Raw genomic sequence first — 27,306 nt, forward strand, 5'->3', positions numbered from 1 at the left:
CACCTCCTCTTCCCCACCCCATCTCCATCCCCATGTTAATACTCTTTCCAGTTCATTGTTTGAAAAAGTTTGGGAAATATTTTATTACATTTAAGAACATTCCTTATACAACCATCTGGCTGCCTCTCACTCTCCATCAAAGTATTTCTGATTATTAGATTATCAACATGAGAATGTTCCGCATGAGTACTTGTCCAGTTGAGACGTTTCTCTCTGTTCCTTCTGGATTCAGGTGTTTAAAGTCTTCTTTGTTATGGATGCATCATTTCAGACATCTAGTTCTGAACAAATGTGTTTTTCCATAAAAGCTTCTTGTAATATGCCAATAGCTCAGTTATTTGTGTTCTGATTATTATAGATGGAGAAGGAAAAATTCTAAACAACATTTTAATGACTCATCTATGAGTTAGACACATAATCCATGTCTACAAATATCCCAGTCAAGATTTCTAATTAAATCCATGTTGACTTTAGTGCTTTTTGTTCTCCAGCATTTGGTTAGTTACATTATTTTTTTTAACAATTTTTTTAATAATTTATTTTATTTATCTATTTATTTTTATTTTTGGCTGCGTTGGGTCTTCATTGCTGCACGCGGGCTTTCTCTAGTTGCGGCGAGCGGGGCTACTCTTCGTTGCAGAGCGCGGGCTCCTCACTGCGGTGGCTTCTCTTGTTGTGGAGCATAGGCTCTAGGTGCGCAGGCTTCAGTAGTTGCAGCTCATGGGCTCAGTAGTTGTGGCTCACGGGCTCTAGGGCACAGGCTCAGTAGTTGTGGTACACGGGCTTAGTTGCTCCGTGGCATGTGGGATCTTCCCGGACCAGGGCTCGAACCTGTGTCCGCTGCATTGGCAGGCGGATACTTAACCATTGTGCCACCAGGGAAGCCCTACTTACATTATTTACTAAGCTATTATCCAACCGTGATTGTGAATCTTCTAGAATCTAGATTATCCCATTCTGTAAATTCATCAAGATTTAATAGTCTCTTGGGAAATATCAGTGTGTTTTTTTTCTTGTATGAGGTTTGAATATATGTAAGCTAACATTAGGGACACAAATCTCTTGTTTTTGGCACTCCTACTTGTGTGGGAGTATAATAATAAATATGAAGAAAAGACAAATATCATTACTGCAAAAAAATCCTTTGTATAACTTATGATGAACATTTGTATATCACTATAAATTATGACTGTTTGACATGGTTGTCAAGGGTGAAAATTTGCACTGATGTTTAACCTTGGATTAAAGACTGACAGCAAGCATCCTCATTTTCAGCTTTGAAATATCATCATCCGAAGAATGCATTCAATGAATGCACCAATTTTCAAGTCTAGGCCATTGTGGAAGAAAATCAAAAGTTTGGTAATTTTTATTTTAATGGGTACAGCTTTACAAATTCTACTTTCTCTTACAACTGCTTCCTGTTTGGAATAATTTTTTGCATGTAACTTGTTGAGATTTCAGGACACTAATACAGGCTACATGCCAAAGTATGAAAGAGGTGAAAGAAGGTTAAACAAACGTTTTTCCCATTCTATCCATAATCTTTATGAGTCTAGTTTCTTTTAATATGATTGACAAAATTGGCCCCAGGCACATTTAAAGGCAAAATTGAACTGAGTGACCCAAGCAACAGGGACGTCTTCTCCAAATCACAGAGTCCCAATGAAAGGGGTATATATGGGCAGAAATAGAAGTTTTTATCTATTTAGGGCCTTTCTCTTGTCCTGATACTGAGAGCATATATAAAATCCAGTACTAATTAAGAAAACCCTAAGGAGTAGACTAGATCTTGAATAATATTTTTTGTTTGTTACAGCAAATATCACTTAATTCTGATTACTTTAAAAATATTCCTGTTTAACTGGATCTGAAATGAATTTATATTAGAATTAAATAGAGTGAATATTTTTATGATATCCATTCCAGGAGTGAGTTTCCAGAACTACATTTATACTGTAGCCATGGTGTCTATGAGTAAATCTGTAACATTCTTAACAATAGTAGGTTTTACCATGAAGCTTTATTAAGGAAGAAACAAAAGATGCTTTTCTGCAGACTTTTTGTAAACATGATATATCCTCAGCTTCTCCTGTGTAATTGGAAATAATGAAGGTTTTTATAAGGCCAAATATTCCCTACAGCCCCTAAACTCCTGTCTAGGTGAATAGTTTTATTACATATCTATTATATCATGGAGGGAAGACTATCTCCTTGAATCTTTTTTCTTTGACATTAATTGAAGGTGGAGCAAGGAATTTTCTTTTTAGTACAAGTCAGAACTTTATCTCAGAGCCCCCTTTTATCTCTTTTGATACTTTTCTACAGTGCTAGTACCAATTTGTTGCTACCAATTTGTTGTAGCTGTAAACAGCTAATGAATCACTCTTCCTGGTAAGCAGGTTTGCTTTAAAACATGTAGCAAAAATCCAAAGGTATGCCTAATGTTAGAAGTTCCAGGCTTAAGAATAGAGTTGTAGGGGAACAATTTGGTACAAAAAGAACTTAATCAGTAAAAGCTGATGTAGCCTATGTGGATGGTGATGCCCTGGCTGAGAATTCCTGGAGCAGCCACCATCTAAAATCTTCCATTACCAGGGCAGAATCTGGGTTAGATAGATATTCAAATCCCTAGTTCTGAAAATATGGTCCCTTCGTAGAAAGGATGACCTTTCGGTAGAGCCTCTTAAGTCCATCCTCGGAAAGGTTCTTTCACAGAGTTTGAGACTTGATCACCAAAACTGTTCGAAACACTTAACTGTGTATCCTTGACAGTAAGTTCTTAGTTTCCTGTCTTCTGGGTGAACATGACAAGTATATGTAAATAAACTCAGCTGATAAACTGGCAGACATTCTGGTTAGTCTGCAGGTTAAATTAATAGTAACTGCCTGAGTGTTTTTCCATCAGGAATGGTGACATTTTTCTTAGGTAACCTCAGCCAACTGCTAATATAAGAGGTGGGCTCATAAAAAACTGTAGTTTCTCTAAATAGATTCAGATCCACAATGGCAAACTAAATAGCCAAACTTATAGACACAAAAGATCTCTCTCTTTTTTTTTAATAGATCTCTATTGGAGTATAATTGCTTCACAATACTGTGTTAGTTTCTTTTGTACAACAAAGTGAATCAGCCATATGCATACATACAGTTGTTTGCATCTTGGTAATTTTAGAGTAATCCTTAACACCATCAATGCCCTCTGAGTTGCTGCCTTCAGAAATGGATACCCATCTACTGTTCAGTTCATTTTCTAGCCTGCCAGCCTAGAAAAACAGACTTATTACATAGAATAAAATGGTTCAAAACTGAGGATTTCAACAATTCACAGGAACCACAAAGAGATAACAGTTTGATTTTCCTTAGAGACAGAAACATACATTATGGATCATTGTAAGCAAAATGGAGTCCAGTATTTGCCACATAAAAATATTTGGAAGCATTGTCAAGTAACAAGAAAGGTCAAATGTCACATGGCATAAGACCGCTATGGAAGAAATAGCCCTAAAATAAAATTACTTAGTTCATTATGGGAAAATTTAGCCCTGGTTTTCTGTCTGTACTTGGCATATTTCCAAACAATAATTAATTTTAAGTCAGTGAAATTTAGAACACTGTCATGAAAGTGGTTGACCCTCTTGTTTGAAAGAAGTGATATGTAAGCAGTTTCTCATTTATTCCACTATATGGAAAACCTATGTCGGATAACTACTGAAATTTTTAGAAATATTTTATGGATTTTTCTTTGCAGAACTACTAGAACATGTAAACAACACTGAAATAATTTCTAGTATCTTTTCAAGGACTTGAGGTTTGTGAGCTATTTTTCAGAAAGAGAGTTCTGTAAAGCTTTATGTTTGAAAGGAAATTTATAGATATGTTCAAATAATTTTTAAGCATAACACAGTTTATCGGGACATTATCAACTCCATCAAAGCTTAGATGATAATATCAAAAAAACAAAGAAAATACCCATTGAGAACTTATCAATAGGCTAGGTAGAATTCCTTTTTACTGTGGGTCAAAGCAGAATTCAAAACACTGACTGCAATATATGTTAAAACACCGATTACCATTAGGTTTTATCTGTCTCTACTTCTAAGAGCAAAAAGCCTACTTAAAAATATTCTTTGTTCGGAGGGCTGCTGCAACCAAAATTTTCACCTTAGATTTTCTAGTTTCAGGCAAACGTATCTTGAATTCATGCATTTATATTATTTTTTCATGAGCTGAAACTGTAGATTTCTATAAGGTCAGTCACTGTCCTTCAAACTTACTTGTACCCTTGTCACTGGGCATTGTGTCAGCAAGTAATATAACCTGATGAGAGTTTGTGGTTAAACTTTTTCTGGTGATTGAGGTTCAGGAAGGCATTAAAAAAATTAGCACCTCATACCGTTGTTATTTGTTAAAGCTTTGTGGTAATAGTGTACCTATAATTTTACATTTTCAATAAAATTCATTATTTTGTCTTAGCAGTGGTAAACTGCCCTATATTAAGAAGATGTTTCTGACAGGAGAACTTGCACTTGTGGTTTTAGAAATAGCGTCAGGGATGTATTTGCACTCATCTTTCCTGTTTCCTCTCCTGATGTCCCAAGGGGCTAGGGCTTTGATATTAAACACATTAAACAACTGCCATGGCACCTGCTGACCAATAAGAATAACAACAGGAACATTTAAGCCACACTGCTGTGTACCTGGTGCATATCATCTGAGCCGGGGGACCAATGTCAAACTATTATAAAATAAAGCAGAGCAAACTGGCTTATTTGGAAATAAAACACATTCAAACTTTTAGCTCAATCCACTTGATTCTAATGCTTTAAAATATTCTGTGATAACAAGATGATTACTTCTATTCTCATGAAATATAAAATGTGAATGATAAAGTCTTCTTTGAAAGGTTTCTTCAAACTCTATAAAGTTTGGCCAAACTCTAGCTATACATTTTTCTCCCTTTTCAGATAATCAAGATTAAACTAATTTAAAAAAAACATGAATATTAGAGAAACCATTCCTCATATACTGGAATCTGTATGCCAGTTGCTCATCCAAATAGATTTAGGACCATAGTCCAAATGAAGCCCAGGAAGTACAAGTGTCCCAGAACTAGAAAAGCCCTTACCCTGAGATGGCTTTAGTGAGCAGAGAAGAATATCACAGTAATCAGGGTGGGCTCTGAAATAACAAGGGCGTGACTTGAAGAACCATGCCAAGTTCATGAATAAAGCACAGTGTACAATTATGGTTTATCTATACATCAGTATCTTCTACAGACAATAACTTTGTGAAAAAGGCATTGAATTAGCCATCAACCATGACAAAGAGCCATGAGTTAAAATATCTACAGAGCCCTGCGGTGCTAATAATCGCAATAATTTTCGCTGAATGAAAGATCCAAGAGAGTTAATTAGTGTTGATGGTAAGCCAAGTACAGGCAGAAAACCAGGCTGAATTTTCACTTCCTGAGCTAATAAGTTTTCATTCAGAGCTACTTCTTGCATAGTTGATCCCTGGAGGACTTCACTAGGCGCAACATCCTAATTGAATAGACTGATCTGCTTTACTACTAGCCCTACAGAATTCATAAGAATCTTTCCCAGTCAGCCTTTCTGCCAGTTTTTGCCTAGTATGTGTCTTTATGTTGGTGTCACTGGGAAAATGGAGGTTTTGGGGAGGGGAGTGGCTGTTCCCGGTTTAATTCTGTTTCTCATCATCAACACTAGAAAGAGGGATCTTCCCTCTGAATCTGGTATTACAACTTTTACTAACAATTACTAACTTTTACTAAGTACATATGAAGCTGCTTTTCCCTCAGACATTTTAGCATTGCAATACTTGGTCATATAGTCTGATACATGTTTCTAACTTTAGGGTAGGAATCTATTGGGGAAGAAAAGAGGTTCCCCTGAACTCCCCTAGGTAAGCAAGAAGTTCCCCTGAATTCCCCGAGGTAGGCAGTAACGGATATAAAAAAAGGATCACTGCAATAGGAAAAAAGTAAAATTGTGAAATAGGTTAATGCAATCTCCTTTTTAGCCTCATCTTGTTTCTCCTATACTTTTCCCAGAGACCTGAGTCCCTTGTGGGACTCTCTGGTTGCTCCCTTTGCATCCGCTCCTCTTGTCTTTACCCTTCTCACGTTTCCACAGGATCAACAAAAAGTACCTGTCCCAGGTTGCATTCCCTGAGGGCCCTCCTTTCTACTCAATCATTTAGTATTCTAATTGTTACTAATGTGCTAATTGGCCAAAATATAATAAGATGCTCACCTTGGGAAAGCATACAATCCATCCTCGTGATTTACTGATTGTGTATTTGGGAATGTGCCTACTGGCTGAAATTCCTTTGTAACCCCCAAATCAATACTCATGGTGGTTTTGCAGGCGTTCACAGACACGCGTGGAGTGGGGAGAATTTCGTGCAAGTTCCCAGCTGAGGTCAAACAAGTTGACACTCTCCGTTCTTATTTCAACTCTCATACAGTAAACAAGTATCCTTTTCGTGGTTGTTTTAGAGCCACATTTTTTGCATTTTTGTGCTTTTAGATGGTAGTTTTTCTGTTTAAAATGGCTCCCAAGGATATTGCCGAAGGGCTAATGTTCCTAAGCTCAAAAAACTGTGATGTGTCCTATGAAGAATGTACGTGTGTTAGATGAACTTCATTCAGGCATGAGTTATTACGCTATTAGCTGAGTTCAATGTTTTTGAATCAGCAATCTATATTCAATAAGGTCTCTTTAAACAGAAACACACATAAAACAAGGTGATGTGTTGATCACTTGGTGAAAGTATTGTGACCAGAGGCTCACGGGAACGTCACCCTGTATTTTCCCTAGAAGTAATTCTTCAGTGTTTGCTAATTCAGTGTTGGCAGTGACTTTATAGAATAAAACTACCATAAATAACAAGAATTGACTATGTTTACTTCTTCCCGTAAAAGCATTAGCAGTAGTTAAGGGCTAGTGATAAAAATGCGGTCAAGTAGCTAAAGGAAGAATAAAAAACAAGCAAAAACTGAGTCATGTAGTTCAGAATTAAAGAGAAGTAAAGTAGCTTAAAAAAAGAGAAACTTGATGCTTATTGTATTTAAGCAAAAAACACCCCTGAACTCTGATCTTCCGGGCAAAAAAGATAATGAGTACCACAGCTTTTCTTATCAGATTAAAGAAAGTATATCAATTTATTGAGAGAGACTTTTTTTTTCTATTATTATGTTCTAAGAGTAACTGTATGGCACAAGCACAGACTAGATAATGTTTCTAATGGTAGTTTTATAAGTGATGTAGAAAAGGACCTTATGTGATTGCTTTCATATTGAAAACAAAGCCCAAGGCACAAATACTATTTCATCGTCCTAGGAAGGATTTCTAAAGGGATCTGAATGTTCTGTGTATTGCTGGGACACTGACATGTACTGCAGTACTATCACAGGTATTATGCTGACATTTACATTCTAAAGAGCTTCAGAGGAAATGGTTGTAATAGTGGAGTTACCCAGTTCTCTGGTGAATTGGAGGAAGAGTTATCTTTGAGCAGGTGGCTGTTTTGGTGCCTCTAAAATCACTGTAGAACAAGGATGTCTGCACTGGCCTGTGGATTAGAGAGTCAACGGGGGAGGCCAGAAGAATGAGGAAGGCTATGGCCTCCAACCCACGCCAGACAACTCCAGTTAGGAACGTGATGTTAACTAGAAGTATCATGTTGATTATGAGCATAAATGTACCTGAAACTGTCCCCTCCAAGCTTTGACTCTTTTAAATAGCAATGATCATTTTTATTTATTAATTAATACTACCACTGGTGCTAAGAATTTTCTGGTAAGATTTGGAGGAAGGTATAAATTATAGGCTCAACTAGTGAGTAAAGAAACGTTAAGAAAAAAATTCAGCAAAAGCTTATAAACTCATTTAAACCTCCCAACACATATTTCATGATTGTTGATGTCCAAAATCTTGGGCTTGATTTGTCCTGATTTGAATATTAACCCAATTCTTGTCAGAATTTATAAAAATAGGTGTTTATGTCTGTTTCATAACCCTATATTATCAGAAATTTTTATATAAAGTTTTTTATTGAGTGTTGGCCTTCATATTATTAAAATATTAAATGGGGAAAACTCATGGAACTTATTCATAAATAAATGTACAAATATTGCCCCAGACTCTAGATGAGGAGACATTTAAGAAGGAACAGGCTACTGACCTACAGGGAAAAGAAAAAAAAAAAAAAGGCCTTCAGAAAACTGAGGGAAAAACATTTTTTAACCATTATGATTTATAAAAGATGTAAACCATTCAATTTCCCTATTTTTAAAATTAAGAAGAGTAAACAAAAAACTTGATTCAATTAGATGTAAAACTAGAATTAAATGGAGATGCGATTTGACTCGTTGGAAACTATATGAATTTTTATGCAGATTAATTCTTGGTAATGCCTTACCAGAATGTGATACATTCTGAAAAATGTCCACTAAATCAAACATGTGTAAATATGTTAAAAAGTAAATAAATTTCATGGTGCTGGGTGGGGTGGTAAAAAATAGGGAGATGGAGGGGTATCTGTTTCCATGAGTAAAAGTGATGTAAAATTCTCAATTACTCATGGCCTTTGAGACACAATCTTTGATGGTGTAGATCTAGCATTTTATACATATCCTTTAATTTTTTTCTTTCAAAGAAAATGCTCACTTTTTAAGGAATAAAGAAGAAAATAAATAGAATATTCAGATGATGGCACAAACATTGCTCTGCAAATATGGCGACCAACACTGACAAATGGAACCATTGCCCAGCCAACAGCACCTCTGGGGCATAGTCTTAAATGTTCAGTCCAGAGTTGATTTTTTAAAAGCCTGAATTTGGAATTGTAATACTGGCTGCTCAGAAGAGTAAATGTGTGATGGGAGAAAGCACAAAGTTTGAACATGGGGAAGTCAAATCTTGCCTAAACCTCAGCTGCCCTGCTCTGGTTGCACTTGGACTGGAGAGGACGATTACCTGCCTCACCACCACTCCCATCCCAATACCTGACAAAAATCCTGACAACTATTTAAGGAGTCTGTGGCTCTCCTCTCAATGGAATGATAGTTTTTGGTCAACTGTTTCTATAACTAATTTTTTAAAGACTAAATATTAGCTTTCAATTGTCATATCCAACAGATAGACCCCTTCATCCCACTCACCACACCCTGCAGTATAAAGAGGACAGGTCATTGGGAAATGTACAGAAGGTGTAGATCAGAACAAATTCTGGAGAAGTCTTAGAAGACTTTCTAGTCATTCGTGTTAGAAAACGAAATATTCCTGTGTCTGATAAGCTGCGAAGATAGTACAGGTTTGATAAGTGAAGCAATGTTCTGCGTCTCCCTGGCAAATATTTACTCATACTTTTTAGACATTAAATCTGCTAAAGGTAGGCTCCAGTTAGAAACTTAATTTAACTAGTTAAATCCTTTGTCATGTAGCAAAGTACCCTCTCCATACATAGACCATCCATCACGTTTTGTATTAAGACCCCTAACTCCAGAGGACAATTATCAAACTCCGAGAATATCCCATTTTGTACCTTGTCCAAAACCAACTGAATCTGGGTCAGCCATATTACAGAAATAGCTTCCCTTCTAAAAAAGAATTTAACAGTTTATCTAAAAAGTAGACTCCCAATTGCACTCTAAATATGGTTACATTTGCATAAATGTCATTTATAAAAACGGCTGTCTTGGAACAGAAGGACCACATAAAGTGAAATATACCTGCATATTTACTTAGAAACAAACATGATACTTGCCCGCGTGTCCTTTTTCATAGCTCAGTAACTGATCTTAGCATATGAGAGTGCTCATTCATTGCTCTTCCTTTTTGCATCAATTTTCATGCCCAAGTACAAATGTCCTGACTTTAGGAATTCATATTCTTGAACACAGTACAGTGATGTCTTGTGTTTAAAAGCAACAGGCTATGGATACTGAAAAACCTGGATTCAAACCCCAGACCTGCCAATCATTAAATGTGTGGTTCTGGGCAAGTCCACTAATGTTTCTGTTTTTCAGCATTTTCATTTGGAAAACCCCCAAAGATTATTGTGAGGATTAAATTAAATTAACATAATAGCAACTGAACAGGAGGTTGCTAATATTAATTCCCGTTATAGCCTGGCAACTCAGCAAGTGGTTGTTAATATTCTACTTACATCTAACTACCAGAGTATAATAGAATAAAATATTGGGGCCAATTTCAGTCAGTTTTATTTTCTAAGTGTATCATGTGTATTAGTTTTGTCTCCCTATAATGAATCTTCACTCCTTTTAGAACTTACTTTAAATTTTATAATTTTATTTTTTAAAAATATGTAATACATTCATATGTTTCAAAATTACAAAGGCACAAAAACTAAACAGTGAAAAGTATCTTTCCCTTCCTTGCCTCCTGTCTGGGTTTCCTCCCCAGAAGCAAATCTTCCAAATCCATTTTATGCATATCTAATTAAACAATTGGATTCACATATTCTTTTTTCTCTCTTTTTTTTGCACAAAATTAACATACTATTTAGCTTTGCCAAATGAAATACATGACATCCAGTTAAATGTGCAATATTTGAGACACACTTACACTAAAAAGTTAACTGGTGTTGTATCTGAAATTCAAATTTAACAGAGTGTCCTGAATTTTATTTGCTAACTCTGGCATCCCTAAATCACTATTCACATTGTTTGGCATCTTGTTTGTCCACTTCTGTTTTTTTATTTTTTTCATGTTAGAATCATCTGGAATGGTTTTAAAACTTCCTGTATCCAAGTCATACACTTCAGACCAATTTCGTCAGAATCTCTAATGGTTGTACTTGGGCAACAGAATTTCTTTCAGTGATTGTCTTTAATTGAGGAATAATTTACACCCCAAAAAATGCACCCATTTTAAGTGTACAGTTCAATGAGCGTTGACAAATACACCCGTTTTTACTTAACAATATATTTTGGCAGTCACCCAAAAATGATTTCTTAAAGTGTAAATGCTTTAGAGCAAGCATTGTATTTTATGCTACTTTTCTTCCTTAACACTTGAGCACTCATTCGTGTTTCAGATAAATGCAGGCTGATTAGCCACAAAGTCCTTTATTGCAATCATTATTTAGGTTTAATGCACAAAATGAGAAATGTTATTAATGAGTGTTTGCAACGCTAATTACAAAGACACACAGACATTGCAAAGAAATAGTTTCCCCGCAGTGCTTTATACAAAGAGATCAACTCCACCTGCTTGCTGTCTCCCCATTGGCTAAGTGGAGAGACAGGGGCTTTACATGTACTGTATGACGGCGCCCCCCCCCCCCCCCCCCCCCTTACATCGGTGGGATCTGAGACCCAGGTTAAATAAAATAGAAGCCAGGTAGCTAGTAATTAGAGGAGCTGGGATTTGAACCATGTCTGACCTCAAAGTCTTGCTCAGGTCACATCCCAATCTGGCCTAATTTTGAGATTCCAGCTCTCCTAACACTCTTCAAAAACTCCTATTTTTAATTTGGAAAAAGATCTAGAGCAGCAGTTTCTGTTTCTCAGTGGATGACTATCTCAGCTAAAATACCTTCTTGAGAGAACCAGCCGGAGAGAAACCAAACAGGAAAAATTCCTTCAGGCTCGAGGCTCTTTCATGGCTATTAAATCCTTTAAGGTCGTTCTGGATTTTGTTGTTTGGTTCACCTGCCTTGTATCACCTGAGCATGATGGACTTGTGAAAAAAGAGTTGAACAGACATAATGACAAGTTGTGAATTAGGGGGAAAAGAAGCAGTGTCTTTTGCTAATGAACCTTATCTTTCTGATCAAATTGGGTGTCTGTCATATCCATGTCTGGATGTGTGACTAAATGAAGGAATTGAATTAAAACACTGGCAGTGTATATCTTGTCCTGCACATGGCGAGTGAATTCTATTCCTGGCTTAGCTGCTTTCATCTGTCTCCATATTTACGGCACTTTTTTGTGGGAGGGGGGGAATGAATCTATTTATTTCAAAGGTTATAACAGTGTTGTGAGACGGAGGAGTTAAAAGATGAGGAAAACACGCCAAATAAGACTCATATGGAACTGATTATACAATGAACAGTTAGGTCATATCACACCACCAGTCTCTTCACTGGAGATTGATGGTGGGAAATTCCATCACAGTACAGATTTTGGCACTTAATTTTCTTCATTTATTCCTTCATTTTTTAAAATTATTTATTTTTGGCTGTGTTGGGTCTTTGTTGCTGCATGTGGGCTTTCTCTAGTTGCAGCAAGGGGGGTGCGGCTACTCTTCGTTGCGGTGCACGGGCTTCTCCTTGCAGTGGCTTCTCTTGTTGTGGAGCACGGGCTCTAGGTGCACAGGCTTCAGTAGTTGTGGCGCACGGGCTCAGTAGTTGTGGCTCACGGGCTCTAGAGCACAGGCTCAGTGGTTGTGGCACACGGGCTTAGTTGCTTTGCAGCATGTGGGATCTTCCCGGACCAGGGATCAAACCTGCATTGGCAGGCGGATTCTTAACCACTGGGCCACCAAGGAAGTCCCTATTCTTTCCATTTTAATTGAAGCAAATCTTGCACACTATAATGTGAAGAGATCATGAATATACACAGATTAATGACTATTTCAATATATAAAAATGTAACCAATGTCCAAATCAAGATAGAAAAATCCTAATTCCCCAGAAGGTCCCCTCATGTATACTGTACAACCACCACTGCCTCCACCACTGCCCCACTCTCATTTCCTTCGTACTCCCCTCTCTTGTACAACCGTTCTGATCTCCATCACTACAGATGAGTGTTGCCTGATCTTAACCTTCACATAACGTAAATGATAGAAGGGTTCTGTGACACGCCCCCTCTCCTCATGCGCATTCATGAAGATTCACCCATTTTGTTGCCTGTAATAGTAGGTTTTTCTCCTCCCTAGTGTTTTAGTTTCCATTACATGAATACTCTACGATGTCTGTATGTACTTCAGTATTGGTGGACTTTTATTGTTTCCAGTATGGATACAGTTTATTTGTGGGCTAGCACAAGGGCTTCTGTATTAACTCTTGTTCATTATCTCTTGAGGGGATGTAAATACTTACATCAGGAGGAGAGGAGGAGAAACTTTAAATACAGTTCTGAAGACACGCAAAAAACACACAGGACAATACAGACACTTTTGAAAGTCTCTTGCATGTAGCTGATGTTCAGGAAATGTTTGCTGAGCTGTCTTGATGTTCTTTTTTAAAACTGAAGGTATACTGTGTTCCGGGTATTTTGACAATGTGGAGACAACAGGGGGGCGGAATCTGAAAGCATAGTTATCATGGAATCAGAGACCATAAAGCTGCAATGGGATCTTAAATTCTTTTAATTTTGACAACTTCAATTCACCTAGAAGCATCTTTAGAAGTTCAACTAAACTTGAAATCTTAACATTCAGCAAAGAGTAGATGAGAAAGAACTCTTTAAGGCCCAGTGAATTTCAGAGAAAACTTGATGCTTGGCAGTCTGTAGCAAGTGTGGATTTGCTTTAAAAAAAAAAAAAAAAAAAGACATCCATGAAACCACAGTTTGAGTTATTCCAGTAGTTTGGAATTGGGTCTCAGCCCAGAATCCAAAGGATAATGCTGTGACAGCATCAAAAGAAATTGTAAGTAGTTTTCTCTAAAGACTATGAAAGAAGGAAAAAAAAGGAAACCAGAGCAACTTCTTAATTTTTATTAATTCTCGTAGTGTTTTTTTTAATTACATTATTTTTTTAAAATTTTATTTATTTATTTTGGCTGTGTTGGGTCTTCGTTGCTGTGCGTGGGCTTTCTCTAGTTGTTACTCTTTGTTGAGGTGCGCGGATTTCTCATTGTGGTGGCTTCTCTTGCTGCAGAGCACGGGTTCTAGGCACGTGGGCTTCAGCAGTTGCAGTGTGTGGGCTCAGTAGTTGTAGCGCACAGGCTTAGTTGCTCTGCAGCATGTGGGATCTTCCCCAACCAGGGATCGAACCCGTGCCCCCTGCATTGGCAGGCGGATTCTCAACCACTGCGCCACCAGGGAAGCCCCTCTCTTAGTGTTTTGTTAATTTTATGAAGCGGCCTGAAGTTTCTTGACTCTTTTTCAGAAGTATCACAATGGGTTCTCTTCATGTGTATTACGGTTGGTGCACCTTCTTGTCGTTGAGGGACTAGCCTTTATAAGCTCAGAATGATATATAGCTCTTGCTGGAAGTTTATAAAATCTCTTTTGTCCAGGCCAGGCCTATCATTATCTCACATCTAACGTTCTCACCTCTCTTTCTTCAGGCCCCTTGCATTTGAGTTTTTGGTAGCCTTTCGCCTGTGGCTTCTTTTGCTTCTGGAATCACATAACACGAGTATGTCTTTATAAATTCTAGCTGTGAACGATTTGGTGTCTCCCTTTGACTCCTCGCCATTTTACTGCATCTTTTGTCAACACACAGCTTTAGACTTAGTATATTAGTAAAAGTTCAGATTGTTATAGATTTAATTAAATGCCACCAGTAAAGGGCAGAGTGGTTTTCCCAAGTTAATTATTTACAATAGCTTTTAGAATCTGAAGAGCTCAACAAATGTGGGCTGAGACCATTTACAATACAGATATTTAGGATGTGTTATGACATCTTTACGGCCAACTAGGAGCAAAATTCCAAGTGGGGAGTGATGGGGCCTTGGCTTTGTCCCCCGTCCCCCATCTTTTTTACTGTCCCTCCATCTGCCCGTGGACCTTATTCTACTAAGTTTCTTCTCTACTTTCCCATTCAGGAATTTCATTAATACAAATATGTCCTGTTCTGATCTTGTCCACCTTTTCATTATTCATTCAACAAAGTATGTTACATCTCTTTTTACCAGGTACACTGCTAATGAAAACTTGCATTGGTGACAGTGGGAGGTAATGAGTTTAATGAGTTAACTTAGTCAACACTAAGAAGGGAGTTAGTTAATATATTACTTCCTTGGTGACTTCTTGCCCTAATACAGTTACCATTACTTCTTTTACTAGACTCATTATGAATGTCTGTTTCACCCTGATTTCATGAGGATTTCAGTCACTGTGGCTGGGTAGATGCTGGGGTCCAGGACAGTCTCAGTATACCTCAAAAAACAAAAACAGGGCTTCCCTGGTGGCGCAGTGGTTGAGAGTCCGCCTGCCGATGCAGGGGACGCGGGCTCCGCCCCGGTCCGGGAAGATCCCACATGCCGCGGAGCGGCAGCGCCCGTGAGCCATGGCCGCTGAGCCTGCGCGTCCGGAGCCTGTGCTCCGCCCGCAACGGTGGAGGCCACAACAGTGAGAGGCCTGCGTACCCCCACCCCAAAAAAACGAAAAAACAAAAACAAAAAAACTGTCCACAGAGGCCACTTGTAGAGAACAACTATGGAAAAAAGATATGGGAGCGCACAAGATACAGTTTGCATTTGCATCGCACAAGAGAAGATCAACCGTAAACCTTATTTTAAAAATATGTGGAGGTTGAAAAATAAAACAAATAAATTAAGTAAAAAGTTTCCTAATCGTCCATAAGATGTCTATAATACAGGTTCTGAAGGTTTCAGTGTAGCTGAAATTTGTCCACAGGCAGACCGGCCTCCAGAGTCTAGTCCCTTACTGAGCAATTAATTTATTCTCTTTCCAAGAATCAAGTCCAAAGTAAAAACAGTGGCTCAGTAGCAAACTTCATTCTTCAGTTTACATATAATATGAGTTATTTGCCTGCTATGGTGATAATGTTTTCTTGAATTTTCCTGAAATACTAGCCATTTTTATACATTTAAAACATGGTCTTGAAGTACAGACTACTTTTATCATATATCCTCAAAAGTGGATATCCAAGACAGTGTGTTGCTCTATTAAGAACCTTGCGTATGGGATGGTAGAAATGAGGGCTTGAGCCAGTGATTCTCTTGCATGAGATCCTGTGATATTGTGATTTGTAAGAAATATATATATTTGGTCATTCAGATGATCAAAATATATTTCTCATATATATTTGATGTTTCATCCACAGTTCCTGGCCCACAACTCCCCAAACCCTTGAAATTTCCTAAGTGATAAGAACAATGGGACATCTTTTATTTTAATATTTGGTCTCTTGTCCTCAGTTCCTGTGCTTCAGAGCCATAAGGGCAAAATGGGTGTCTTGTTATTCATAACAAACTCCTTTCCACCACAACTGAGTTTATGTGAATGAGGTGACTTTTGGAAAGCACCTAAGGATGGTGCTGGTTACCAAGGGGACCAACCACGAATAGGGGGTTAGAACTTTCAGTCTCTCCCTTGATTTGGGGGTAAGGGGTAAGGGCTGGAAGTTGAATCAATCACCAATGGCCAATGTGCTAGTCAATCATGTCCAACTAATGAAGCCTCCTTAAAAACCCAAAAGGAGGAGGTTTGGAGAGCTTCCAGGATAGGGAATCATAATGAGCCCACATGCCACCATGCCTGGCCCCAAGCTCCATGAAGACAGAAGCTCCTTTGTTCAGGACCTCACCATATGTATCTCTTAGTCTGGTTGTTGATTTTGTATCCTTTAATATCCTTTGTAATAAATCACTAATCTAGTGAATAAGTGGGTTTCTTGCGTTCTTCGAGCTACTCTAGCAAGTTAACTGAACTCCAAGAGGGGACTGTGGGAACCTCTGATTTACCGCCAGTTGGTCAGAAGTTCAGGTAACAACCTGGCTGTGGGATTGGCATCCTGAGTAGGAGGGGGTCGCTGGAACCTCCGATTTGTAGCTGGTTGGTCAGAAGCAAAGGGCTTGTGATTGGCATCTGAAGTGGAGGGCAGCCTTGCGGGACTCAGCCCTTTACCTGTGGAATCTGATGGGTAGACAGTGTCCGAATTGAGTTCAGTTGAGTTGATTTCTCAGACACCTGCTCATGTCTGAGAATTGCTTGTTGGTGTGGGGGAAGGCTTCACGCACATAGACACACACGTTGGAATTAGGTCCAGGAACCCAAAGGAGATTCCCTCTTCAGTAATCTACCCTTGGAGCACTTAAATAAGACCCTTCCCTGCACCTCATCAAAATCCCCCATCACTTTTTTTTCCTGGACATGGTTTTAAGAATCAAGGAAGCCGAGGTAGGTATTAAGCCTTTTACCCTCTTAAAAATAGGTATTAATAGAGTTGGAAACTATACATTCACCCATCAGAGTCTTTAGTTCTGTAGCTTTATACTCAACTTGTAAGTTTTAGAATGGTTTCTTCTGAAGATACAAGGTAACTTTGTTAGTAAAGATACATTTTCTTATACAGAGTATTCAAGTTTTTTAGTGCACAACCTGAAGCTCTCCAAGACCAGCAGTCTTTATAACAGAGCTACACTAAATTAGGTCTAACAGGGCATATATTAGTGCATCCGGCAAACATTTGTTGACGTCCATTTTTACCTAGACCTCAAAGTGCACAAGGCCTGTAAGAATTCCGCCCCCCCCCACCACCCCGCAAGATCTTGCATTCTAGAGGGGAAAGTGAGTGATGATAAACAGGAAGACAGATATCTGTGGGGCAGAAGCACTATTCAACAAATTAAAATGGGGTGATGCCGTAGAAGGTGAATGGGAGCATTCTACATTTGGGGGCCCTGCAAGATCTCTCTGACAAAGAAACAGTTAAACTGAGAACTGAATGATAGTAAGGAGACAGCTTGTGAAAACCAGCAGGGGGAATAGCCAGTGCAAAGGTCCTAAGACAGGATGAAACTTGGCTCCTTCAAGGAAAAGAGAATTGGTAGAGAAGAGTCAGAGGCAGGTCACGCAGCACTTTGTAAGGCAGAAGAAGGACTTTGGATGTTCAGATTCGGTTTGATGCGATGCCATTGGCAAATATTAAGCAGAACAGTGACATGGCCTGTATTACATGTTTAAAAGATAACTCTGCCTGTTATGTGGAGGATGGATGGGGGCAAGGCAGAACTGGGGGCATGAACACAAGTCTGGAGGCTCTTATTAGTTTCAGTGATCATACAGTTTGTTCAGATTAATATCCTTCTGAGAGTGAAAGGGGAGACTATTAATAGAATAGTGGGGAAAAACTGGCCCCGGCTGAGCATACCAGGACCTGTGGTTGCTGTAGCTCTTACAGTTGTCCTGGGAGGGTGAGAGTAGCAGAACCTGTTAGGTAACTTCATTTGATCCCCACAGAAAACGCTCTGTGCCCAGCGCACAGTAGGTGCCCAAGAAATGTCTGTTGAGTGAGTGAGTAAATGACCGAATCTGGGAGAGATTAGTATCCTTTCCTTATAAAGGTTGCTGTGCTACAAGTATATTGTGAAGTCTAATTTTGATTATAAAAACCACAATTTCAATTTTTTTACATAATACCTCACTGTTGCTGCTCTTTAAATGTTTCTAAACCATCTCCCACATACTTCCATTTTCTTCCTTCATCTCCTCCTCTCTCCTGGGTTTAGTGTCCTACATACAGAGGTTCTGAAATGTATTTGCTGCAGTAGTTTTATCAGAGGCAGGAATCTGAAAGGCATTGACAGTCTAAGTATCCCCAGGCAACTTTTTGAGCTTTTCTTTGAAGCATCCTGTGCCATTTTTAATGCCCAATCTCAGAAGGCCTCCACCTGGGCAATCTGTCAGGGTTGGTTTACTAGGGCTGATGGTACGTGGTGCCCTAACATTCCACTCGCTTCTTTGACAGGGGACCCCCCTCCTCCGTCCTCTTCTGCTCCTCCAGGAAATTAGTACCACCTTTTTCCTGGGTAAAGAAACCTAGGAATCATGTCCATAAGACCACCTCCCACTCTTTGCAGGTAGAGACGCTTTTGCATGCTGTATAACTTGCACCAAATTCTGAACATGAAATATTATCTTCCTCTCGTACTTTGATTTATGGACGTAGAAAAAATTCAAACTTTTATTTTATAAAATTTGTATTATAAATTGTATGTATTTCTGGCTTACTCCATTAATATTCAAAGCAGACATATCTTCTGACAAGGTCAAGTTAAATAGAAGACTGACTTTAGAGAGTGTATACACAGTCATAATGATTCCATGCGTGATGTGCCTGCATGCGTGTGTGTGTGTGTGTGTGTGTGTGTGTGTGTGCTTGAGCATCTGTGTGCATATGAGCTCATTACAACCCTGCCAGTCCTTTATAATCAATACCTCATGTAACCCAGTCAGTGCTGTTATGCTGGAGAAAAAATATTCCAGCTTGTATTCTTATACTCATTCCTCATATTTTAGTCTACGTATTTGACGTAGACTATATCATTTGCTGACATTTGTGATTATTCAATGATGACACCTTACCTCTAGCTGGATTTATAAAACTAGTTTCTGTTTCAGATCCTAGGGAAATTCAGCTCCTTCAGATGACGTTGGAAGATTTCAAGGTGTATGCTATCATAGTCCCACCCTTTGCTCAATTAGGGGAAAGACAAGGAACTTAGTATAACCTCTGTTCATCATTATGTAAATATGAACTAGAAGGTTAGCTGCTGAGTAACATTATCAGAGTAGAGCAGAGCCAACTTTATCCTAAAGTATAAACCCCCAAATAGTCATCCACGTTGGTGTGTATATTCACCTTAATATATTCAACAGAAATATTTAGAAGGAACAAATGTGGAACTTCTCTCTTTTGCTATTCTATGTAACTAGAAGTTATACTCCTGAAATTTAATATGCAAGCATTTAACTTTCATAATTTTGCCTCTTATTGGAATAATAGAACCTACCAAAATGGGCACAGATTTCAGCAGGAAAACCTTTAGTTTAACTATAACAGAAGCCCCCGCTTGCAGTTAAAGTTACTGGAACCGTAAGAAACAAGACAGTGAAAGCAAGATATTTGAATTTTCCTTTTTAAAAACTTGATGGAAATGATATAGGAAGAACATTCTTTGATGTTGCAGAAATTGACTGATTGCTAACGATTTCTTCAAGACACAGACCTTCTATACACTGGAAAGTGTCGGATATAGCAAATGTATTCTTCATGTCAGATAGCTTACTGTGATTTTTTTCCACTAAAGTGCTAACATTTATCTTTCAGTATTTTGACTTACTGTAGTAGATTATGATATTTGTCCTTTTGGCCAAAAATACCAGAAAGTAAAATGTAAATCTTTAATGGAAAATGTAATCATGTTTTTCCTTGGACAGGAGTGGATATCAGGAAGGTGATTTTGCAGAAATGAGATACAATATAAGCCAGTCTGTGTTCTCCCAGCCTCCCATGAGCTTTCCTCTCATTTTAGGTCAAATCTGGAAAATACAGACCAAGCTAATTTCATAAGAGCTGTCTTATCACAAATGCGAGGTTATTAAAAGTCCAACTCTTGGCCCTTATTTCTTTGCTAAAACCGTGATCCTTTTACAGTGAGAACAGTTACTATGGCTAGGAGCTATGGAGAGAGTAAGTTTCCACACGAAAGTCCCTTTTTCAGTTTAAGGAAAAGTTAACCAAAGGCATAATGCAAAATTCTGAGGAGCAACCTCTTCATAAGTGTCCTTTCAGCAAACCATTCACACTTTTGAACATTTCATACCTTTTCTCAGCCCCAAATTGTTATTAACCAAAAAATGTTCACCTACTGTAAAGTTAAAGAATGTTGTAGAAAGGAGAAGCACACGGCCCTGTTAGGACTCTCTCTGTTGTCAGAACCTTAGCGGGCTCTGAGCAGGGCACTAAACAAGCTGCCGTCTGCTCTGTTCGTATTAGTCTTTAAAATGCACCAAACAGCAGGAAAAGGAGGGCATTGCTATAAATGTCTTTGTGCCAATGATGACTTTTCTTTTCACACCAGTAACAGCTGGGGGTGAAAGTTATCCAATTCAAAATTATAAATATTTGATATTGGAAAATGCTAGGTGAGTTTAAGACATGGTTAGTTGATTAGGTTACCGCCAAGAAGTAAACAATAGACTCATTAAAGTTGTAATTAGTCACTGTTGACATATTGTATTTTTAATCAGAGCTCCATCAGGGGATAAAGTGGCTGAAATAATCTAGTGCTTTGTTAAAGAGAAGTAAGACCGGCTTTTCCTTGGGATTTCTACACCACCTTTGTTCTGAGAAATTTGGTGACTTCATGTTAGGCTATAAAGTGACCCGTGTTAGTTGATTAATCATTTTGTGTTTTGTTACATTGTGTCATCAATCAAAACATTTTTTAAGGTTCTCTGCTTCTTGGCAAGCCCAGAGTGAAGGGGAATTCATGGTGACTGAATGCATCGAGCCAGGTATTTTTACCTACTTACAGCTGCAGATAAAGACCCTAAGAATAAGGGGTTAAGTAATTTGCCCGTGGCCACATGGTTGGCAAATAGCTAAAACTGAACTTGTAAACAAGGACTATGGACTCCAGCGCTTACGGTTACACCTCTTACGGCCAACACTTGATTCTGCACATCCCACCGCATCACCAAGGCCCCCAGAAAGCTGCTTCTGCTTCCACCTGAGCCACGTTTCCTGTAGCCAGGGCTCCACGGTGCACGTGCTGCTTCCAGGACCAGTGCGTGTTCTCTTCATCCCAATCCCTCTCTCTCCCCTTTCCCCGTCAAACTCCAGCTCTCATCCCACCCCCTCTGTGAAGCCCGCCTGATTAATTCCGGCCCCACCTGCATATCCCTCTTTATGAGTTTTTCTCTCTCCTCTGAACACCTATCAGACTTCGAGCCCTAGATTTTCTGATGTAGACCTCATCTCAAATAACTTATCAGAGGAAAGGACTGAACATTTGTTCATTTTTCTCCCCAACCACATAAGGTTTAAGAACCACGTGGAATAGCTTTTTTAAAATTTTCTATTCAGCCTCCGATCACATCTATTGCAGAAATAAAATTCCGATTTAGAAATTTCAATTAACATACGCATCTACATAATGTGGAAAGAGCCCTTGTGAGACAAATAAGCACTTTCTTTGGACTAACTCCATTCTTTGTAGATACAATCTCTCTTTTCCCCACATTTAATTAAGCTAATAAAATGCATCTTGTTAAATATTGGCTAAAATAATGACCAGCCAACATTCTTTTCCTAAAGAGGCCTTGGACTTCTTGTCTGTCTTATTCTTGGAATTGTATGGCTCTGGGAGTTATCTAGAATTATGTTTAAGTGAGAAAATTGTAATAATATGGCCCTCATCTTATTTTCATAGATATTTGCCTGTGGACTCCTAGATGCTATCTAATTTGGCTTCCTCACATGTCAGAGAGGCAGACGTTGTGGGCAGGTATTTTGATTAGTATGTTCTTTCTCAGATATTGAAGCAAAGCAGTAGAAGTGTGGCATGACTTTCTCAAAGCAGCAGCCAGCTGGAAAATGAACCCGATCTGCAAGATTATTAGGCCGAAGTCGGAAAACTTAGTAAAACATCTTATTCAACAAACATGTCTTTAACTTAAAATCATGTCTTTTTTAATGTGAAGACATGGTTTAAGTGTAGATGGTTCAAGTTACATATATACACTTAATGTCCTTTCATATATCACATAACTCTACAGATTGACCGCTAACATAGAGGATGACATGTCCTTGTCGTGATAAGGGAAAGGAACACTCCTATGACTGGTGCTGGTTGGCCCATTGAGCAGAGGCCTATAGTGGGAAAGGACCATCTTTCCAACAAGCCACTATCTTAGGAAAAGAGATGTCTTTATGCATGTGGTCCACTCTGCTCTTCTGTTAGCTATAGGATGGGGGGCTGAGGTTACTTCCAGATTAGAAATCACTCATTGGCAGTGAGGAGTCTCTGGGCTAGGAGGTAGGGCAGTGGTTCTCAAAGGTGGCTGCATATTGGAACCATCTGGAGAGCATCAAAAACTACTAACACTTTTGTCTCACCATCAGGATTCAGATTTACTTGGTTTGGGATGTGGCCTAGGCATCAGGGAATTTTAAATGCAGCCGAGTTTGAGAACCACTAAGTTGGAAAAACCTATTTTCTGGTCTTGCTGATAGATTTCAGGAAGGCATTGACCTCTTTGTGTATACTTACTAATCTGATTTATTGCATCACAAGATTTTCCACCCTGGAAGAGATATATCAATAATATGTCAAAGATTCTTTCAATATAAGGCTTTGCAGAATTTCAGGGATTTACTTTTTTTTTCTTGCTCCTGGCTGAAGTTCTGGAGAAAAGGACCTAGGAAAGCATTTTTAAAAAAAGTACGACTCCCTTAAAAAAAGTAAGTCATGCAGTCCATTTATGAAACCAAATGGAAAAGCTTTCCAGGTCAAATGTTAAATCTTGCAAAAAATTCTTGAAGCTTAATTTATTTAATCCAAATATTTACGTAACATCTCAGTGGTATAGTGTATGTGTTTAGAGCAAGTAAAGTATTGATTTGGGGCTACTAATGTGTAGGGAAGCAAAATTTAGGATATGTGAGGGAACAAAAGCATGTAGCTGGGAAAGCATATTAAGGGCATTGTCATAATGGGTTTCAGCAAAGGAAGGAATCCACTGTATGCTGAGCTTTGCTGATGATAATCAGCAAGAGGAAATTGCTCTAAACTGTAACAGGATCAAATTAGATAACTGACTCCTTTCCTGACCATTGAGTTTTTCTATACTAGAATCAGTTGCTGAAAGGGGTTACAGAGTCTCAGGAATATACTTCCTTGAGTATATACTACAGGCCCTTTCCGTTAGGTTGTAAGAAGGTATTGTTTGAATACACAAGACACTTACTAGGGAGTGGCTCCATTGTAAACAAGTATTAATTAACACCTAGCTAGAGGAGCTAGGCCCAATCAATTATTTTTAATATAAAATATAGTATTCTTACACTGTTGGGTTTTTTTAAATAGTAGCTTTATTGAGGTATAATACATATACCATAAAATCCACCCTTTTAAAATGTATCATTCAGTGGGTTTTGATAGATTCACAAAGTTGTGTCACCATTAATATCTAAATCCAGAACATTTTCATCATTTCTTCGAAAAAACCTCATGCCCGTTAGCAGTCACTCCCCATTCTTCCTCTCTGCATCCCCTGGCACATGCTAATTTACATTCTGTCTCTACAGGTTTGCCTATTCTGGACACTTCATATAAATAAAATCATAAAGTATGTAGCCTTTCGCTCCTGGCTTCTTTCACTTAGAATAATGTTTTCAAGGCCCATCTGTGTTGTAGCATGTATTTGTACTTCATTCCTCTTTATAGCTGAGTAATACTCCATTGTCTGGATACATTCATCCACAGATGGACATTTGGGTTGTTTTCAATTTTTTGTGTGGATGAATGTTTTCATTTCTTTTGGATTTAGAGCTAGGAGTAGAATTGATGGTCTTAGGATCACTGTACGTTTAACTATTTGAGAAAGTGCTAACCTGTTTTTCAATGTGGCTGCACCATTTCACATCCCCACCAGTAATATGGGAGGGCTCCATTTCTCCACATCTCCACTAGCACTTGATGGTGTCCCTATTTTTATTATAGCCACCTAGTGGTTAGGAAGTGGTATTTCATTGTGGTTTTGACTTGTACTTTTCTAATGATTGATGCTATCTTAGCATCTTTTCGTATGCTTATTGGCCATGTGTATAAAATCTTTGGAGAAATATATCTATTCAAATCCTCTGTCCATTTTTTTAAATTGGGTTATTAGTCTTTTATTATTGAGTTGTAAGAATTCTTTATATAGTTTGGATTCAAGTCTCAAATATGACTTGCAACTATTTTCACCCCAACTGGGGGTTGTAATTTCACTTGTCTCATGGTGTCTTTTGAAGAAAAAGGTTTGAAATTGTGATGAAATCCATTTATCTATTTTTTTTTACTGGTACTTTTGGTGTTATATCTAATCACTGTCCAATTTAAGGTTATGAATATGTACTCCTATGTTTTGTTCTAGGAGTTTCATAGTTTTAGCTCTTACATTTAGGGCTATGATCCATTTTCTGTTAATTTTTATATATGGTATAAGACAGCAGTCCAAATTTGTTCTTTTGAATGTGGCTGTCTAGTTGCCACAGCACCATTTGTTGAAAAAACTATTCCTTCCCCGTTGAATTGTCTTGGTTCCCTTATCACAAACAGCCATAAATGTATAAGTTTATTTCTAGACTCTCAATTTTATTCCATTGATCTATATGGCTACTCTGAGGCCAGTGCCACACTGTATTGATTCCTATAACTTTGTAGTTAGTTTTGAAATTGAGAAGTATGAATCTTCCAACTTTGTTCTTCTTTGATCAAGATTATTTTGGCTATTCTATGAATTTTAGGGTTGGCTTGTATTTTCTGCCAAAAGGCAGCTAGATTTTGATAGAGATTGAGTTGAATCTGTGTGTTATTGTGTTATGTTAAAGATTAACTGTGTTAATCCTTAGTACTTAGTCCTTAGAATAAGTGCCTGATATATAAGAAGGCAATATAACTTGTTAGATATCACTATGTTATCATTTGAATTGTCTCAAGTAATCCTTTCTGTTTGATACTTCTGTATTTTATACTGCAACTGTCTTCTGTGTGGCATTTTTCTCTTCATAGTCACAAATTGCTTTCCTTGGTAAAAATTATTATATTTATATGAAAATTATGTTAATTGGTAAAATCTATTAGAATTGCCTGAGTGTAATTCTTACCTGTCTGGAGAAGCAGTCATAAAATCCCACATTGTAACATTGTAGAGAAGCATCTGTGAAGTTTCTCATTACTATTTCTGAATTTCATGAAGTCTTAAACTTAAGAATAATATCTGCAAATGCTCTTATTCCAATCCATAAAATAATTATTTTCCCATTGGCTTAATACTCTGTAAATTGGGCTAGAAGCCAACTTCTGCCTATGTTTTCCTCTAGGAGTTTTATAGTGTCTGGTCTTACATGTAGGTCTTTAATCCATTTTGAGCTTATTTTTGTGTATGGTGTTAAAGAATAATCTAATTTCTTTTTTCTTTTTCTTTTTTTTTTACATGTAGCTGTCCAGGTTTCCCAGCACCATTTGTTGAAGAGACTGTCTTTCCACCATTGTGTAGTCTTGCCTCCTTTGTCATAGATTAATTAACCATAGGTGTGTGGGTTTATTTCTGGGCTTTCTATCCTGTGCCATTGATCTATATTTCTATTTCTGTGCCAGTAACATACTGTTTTGATGAATATAGCTTTGTAGCATAGTCTGAAGTCAGGGAGCCTGATTCCTCCAGCTCCGTTTTTCTTTCTAAAGATTGCTTTGGCTAGAAGCCAACTTATTCCTTTAAATCACCAACGTGAGCTGAAGGCTAATGTGTACATTTAAAGTGAAGTTCGTCTTTGATTCACTTGCTCATTGATTACAGACATGTCAGCATCCACTGGGCTTCTTTTGGAGACTTTGGTGGGAAATGCCAAAACCATGTCTTAGAGTTGAGTAAGTTAATGTTAAAGCTTAAAACTATTTTGCGGTGGATATAGAAATACTGCAGGAGAGTGCACTGAAAGACCCTCTCAGCTGTTGATCAGGATATCTAAGCAATGCTTAATGTGGTAATTTTGTGGCTCTCTTTCAAAACTAGAATTTATGAGTTTGAAGTAAGTTATACAGGAGATCTGATATGAAATAGGTATACTTTCCCTGCCACTATCTTGGTTATAACAGTGTCCATTTAATTTTCTAAACCTTAAAAAATAAAATGAAGTGAGATTCTCAAGATTCTAGAATTTGGTATCAGTGAGGGTTTTATCAAAAAAAGCAGAATCACTGTAAGTGATACAGAACATGCGATTTATTAATCCGATTGGATTTTTCACAGTTGTGGGAGCTGGCTTGGCAGTGTATGTAAGCCTATTGCTTTTCTGTGTTGTGTTGTACCTGAAGTCATCCGAACCAGGGTCAGGAGAGAAAGATGGACATAAAGTCAGAGCAAGGTCAAACAGGAAAATCCATGAGGACAAACTGGAATCCAGGAGCATGCCTGGAACTTGCCTGCATCTCTCACCACCTCTAACCTCAGTGGTGCAGATGACCTGCCAAAGAGTCTGTGCCTTCTCTATGGAGCTGCACACACACCCAGCCTAGGATTCCGAGAAGCCAAACAAGGAGATCTTGTCAGAGCTAGAGAAACTGAACGCCCAGTTCTTTCCTGTGCCAACAAGATGAGGTGACAGATCAGTGACAAATTATGTGAGCTTCAAGGCCTGTGCCCTCAGTATGACCCTGGACACACTTTGGGACTGCACACATTTAAGTTTCTAAGAAGACTGTGAAGTTTTCTTTTTTAAGAGGTATTTCAGTTTATCAGCATTTGTAAGTATAAGTACAAGCCTTCAGAGGTTTCTCTGAATCTGAAACAGCAACTTTGTAAAGTACTATTTTGTTCCTGTTGATAATTTACTCATCTGAAGC

At 38.2% G+C, this 27,306-nt stretch overlaps 1 protein-coding gene across 4 annotated transcripts in view; it reads left to right on the plus strand.

Annotated features, from left to right (window-relative positions):
• RAB27B (RAB27B, member RAS oncogene family) overlaps nt 1-27,306 on the plus strand; it is a 69,495-nt gene that overhangs the window by 13,751 nt on the left and 28,438 nt on the right. The window contains exon 1 of one of the 4 annotated variants that reach the window (XM_027118562.1): nt 21,174-21,483. The exons of the other annotated variants lie outside the window; for them this stretch is intronic. The gene's annotated coding sequence lies outside the window, so the exon portion shown is untranslated. Of the gene's footprint in view, nt 1-21,173; nt 21,484-27,306 lie in introns of those variants that run through there. 4 annotated transcript variants of the gene reach the window in all.

Source organism: Aethalodelphis obliquidens, unplaced genomic scaffold, assembly GCF_003676395.1.
Source record: "Aethalodelphis obliquidens isolate GAN/ISIS:26980383/991018 unplaced genomic scaffold, ASM367639v1 scaffold19, whole genome shotgun sequence".
Taxonomy (NCBI): Eukaryota; Metazoa; Chordata; class Mammalia; order Artiodactyla; family Delphinidae; genus Aethalodelphis; species Aethalodelphis obliquidens.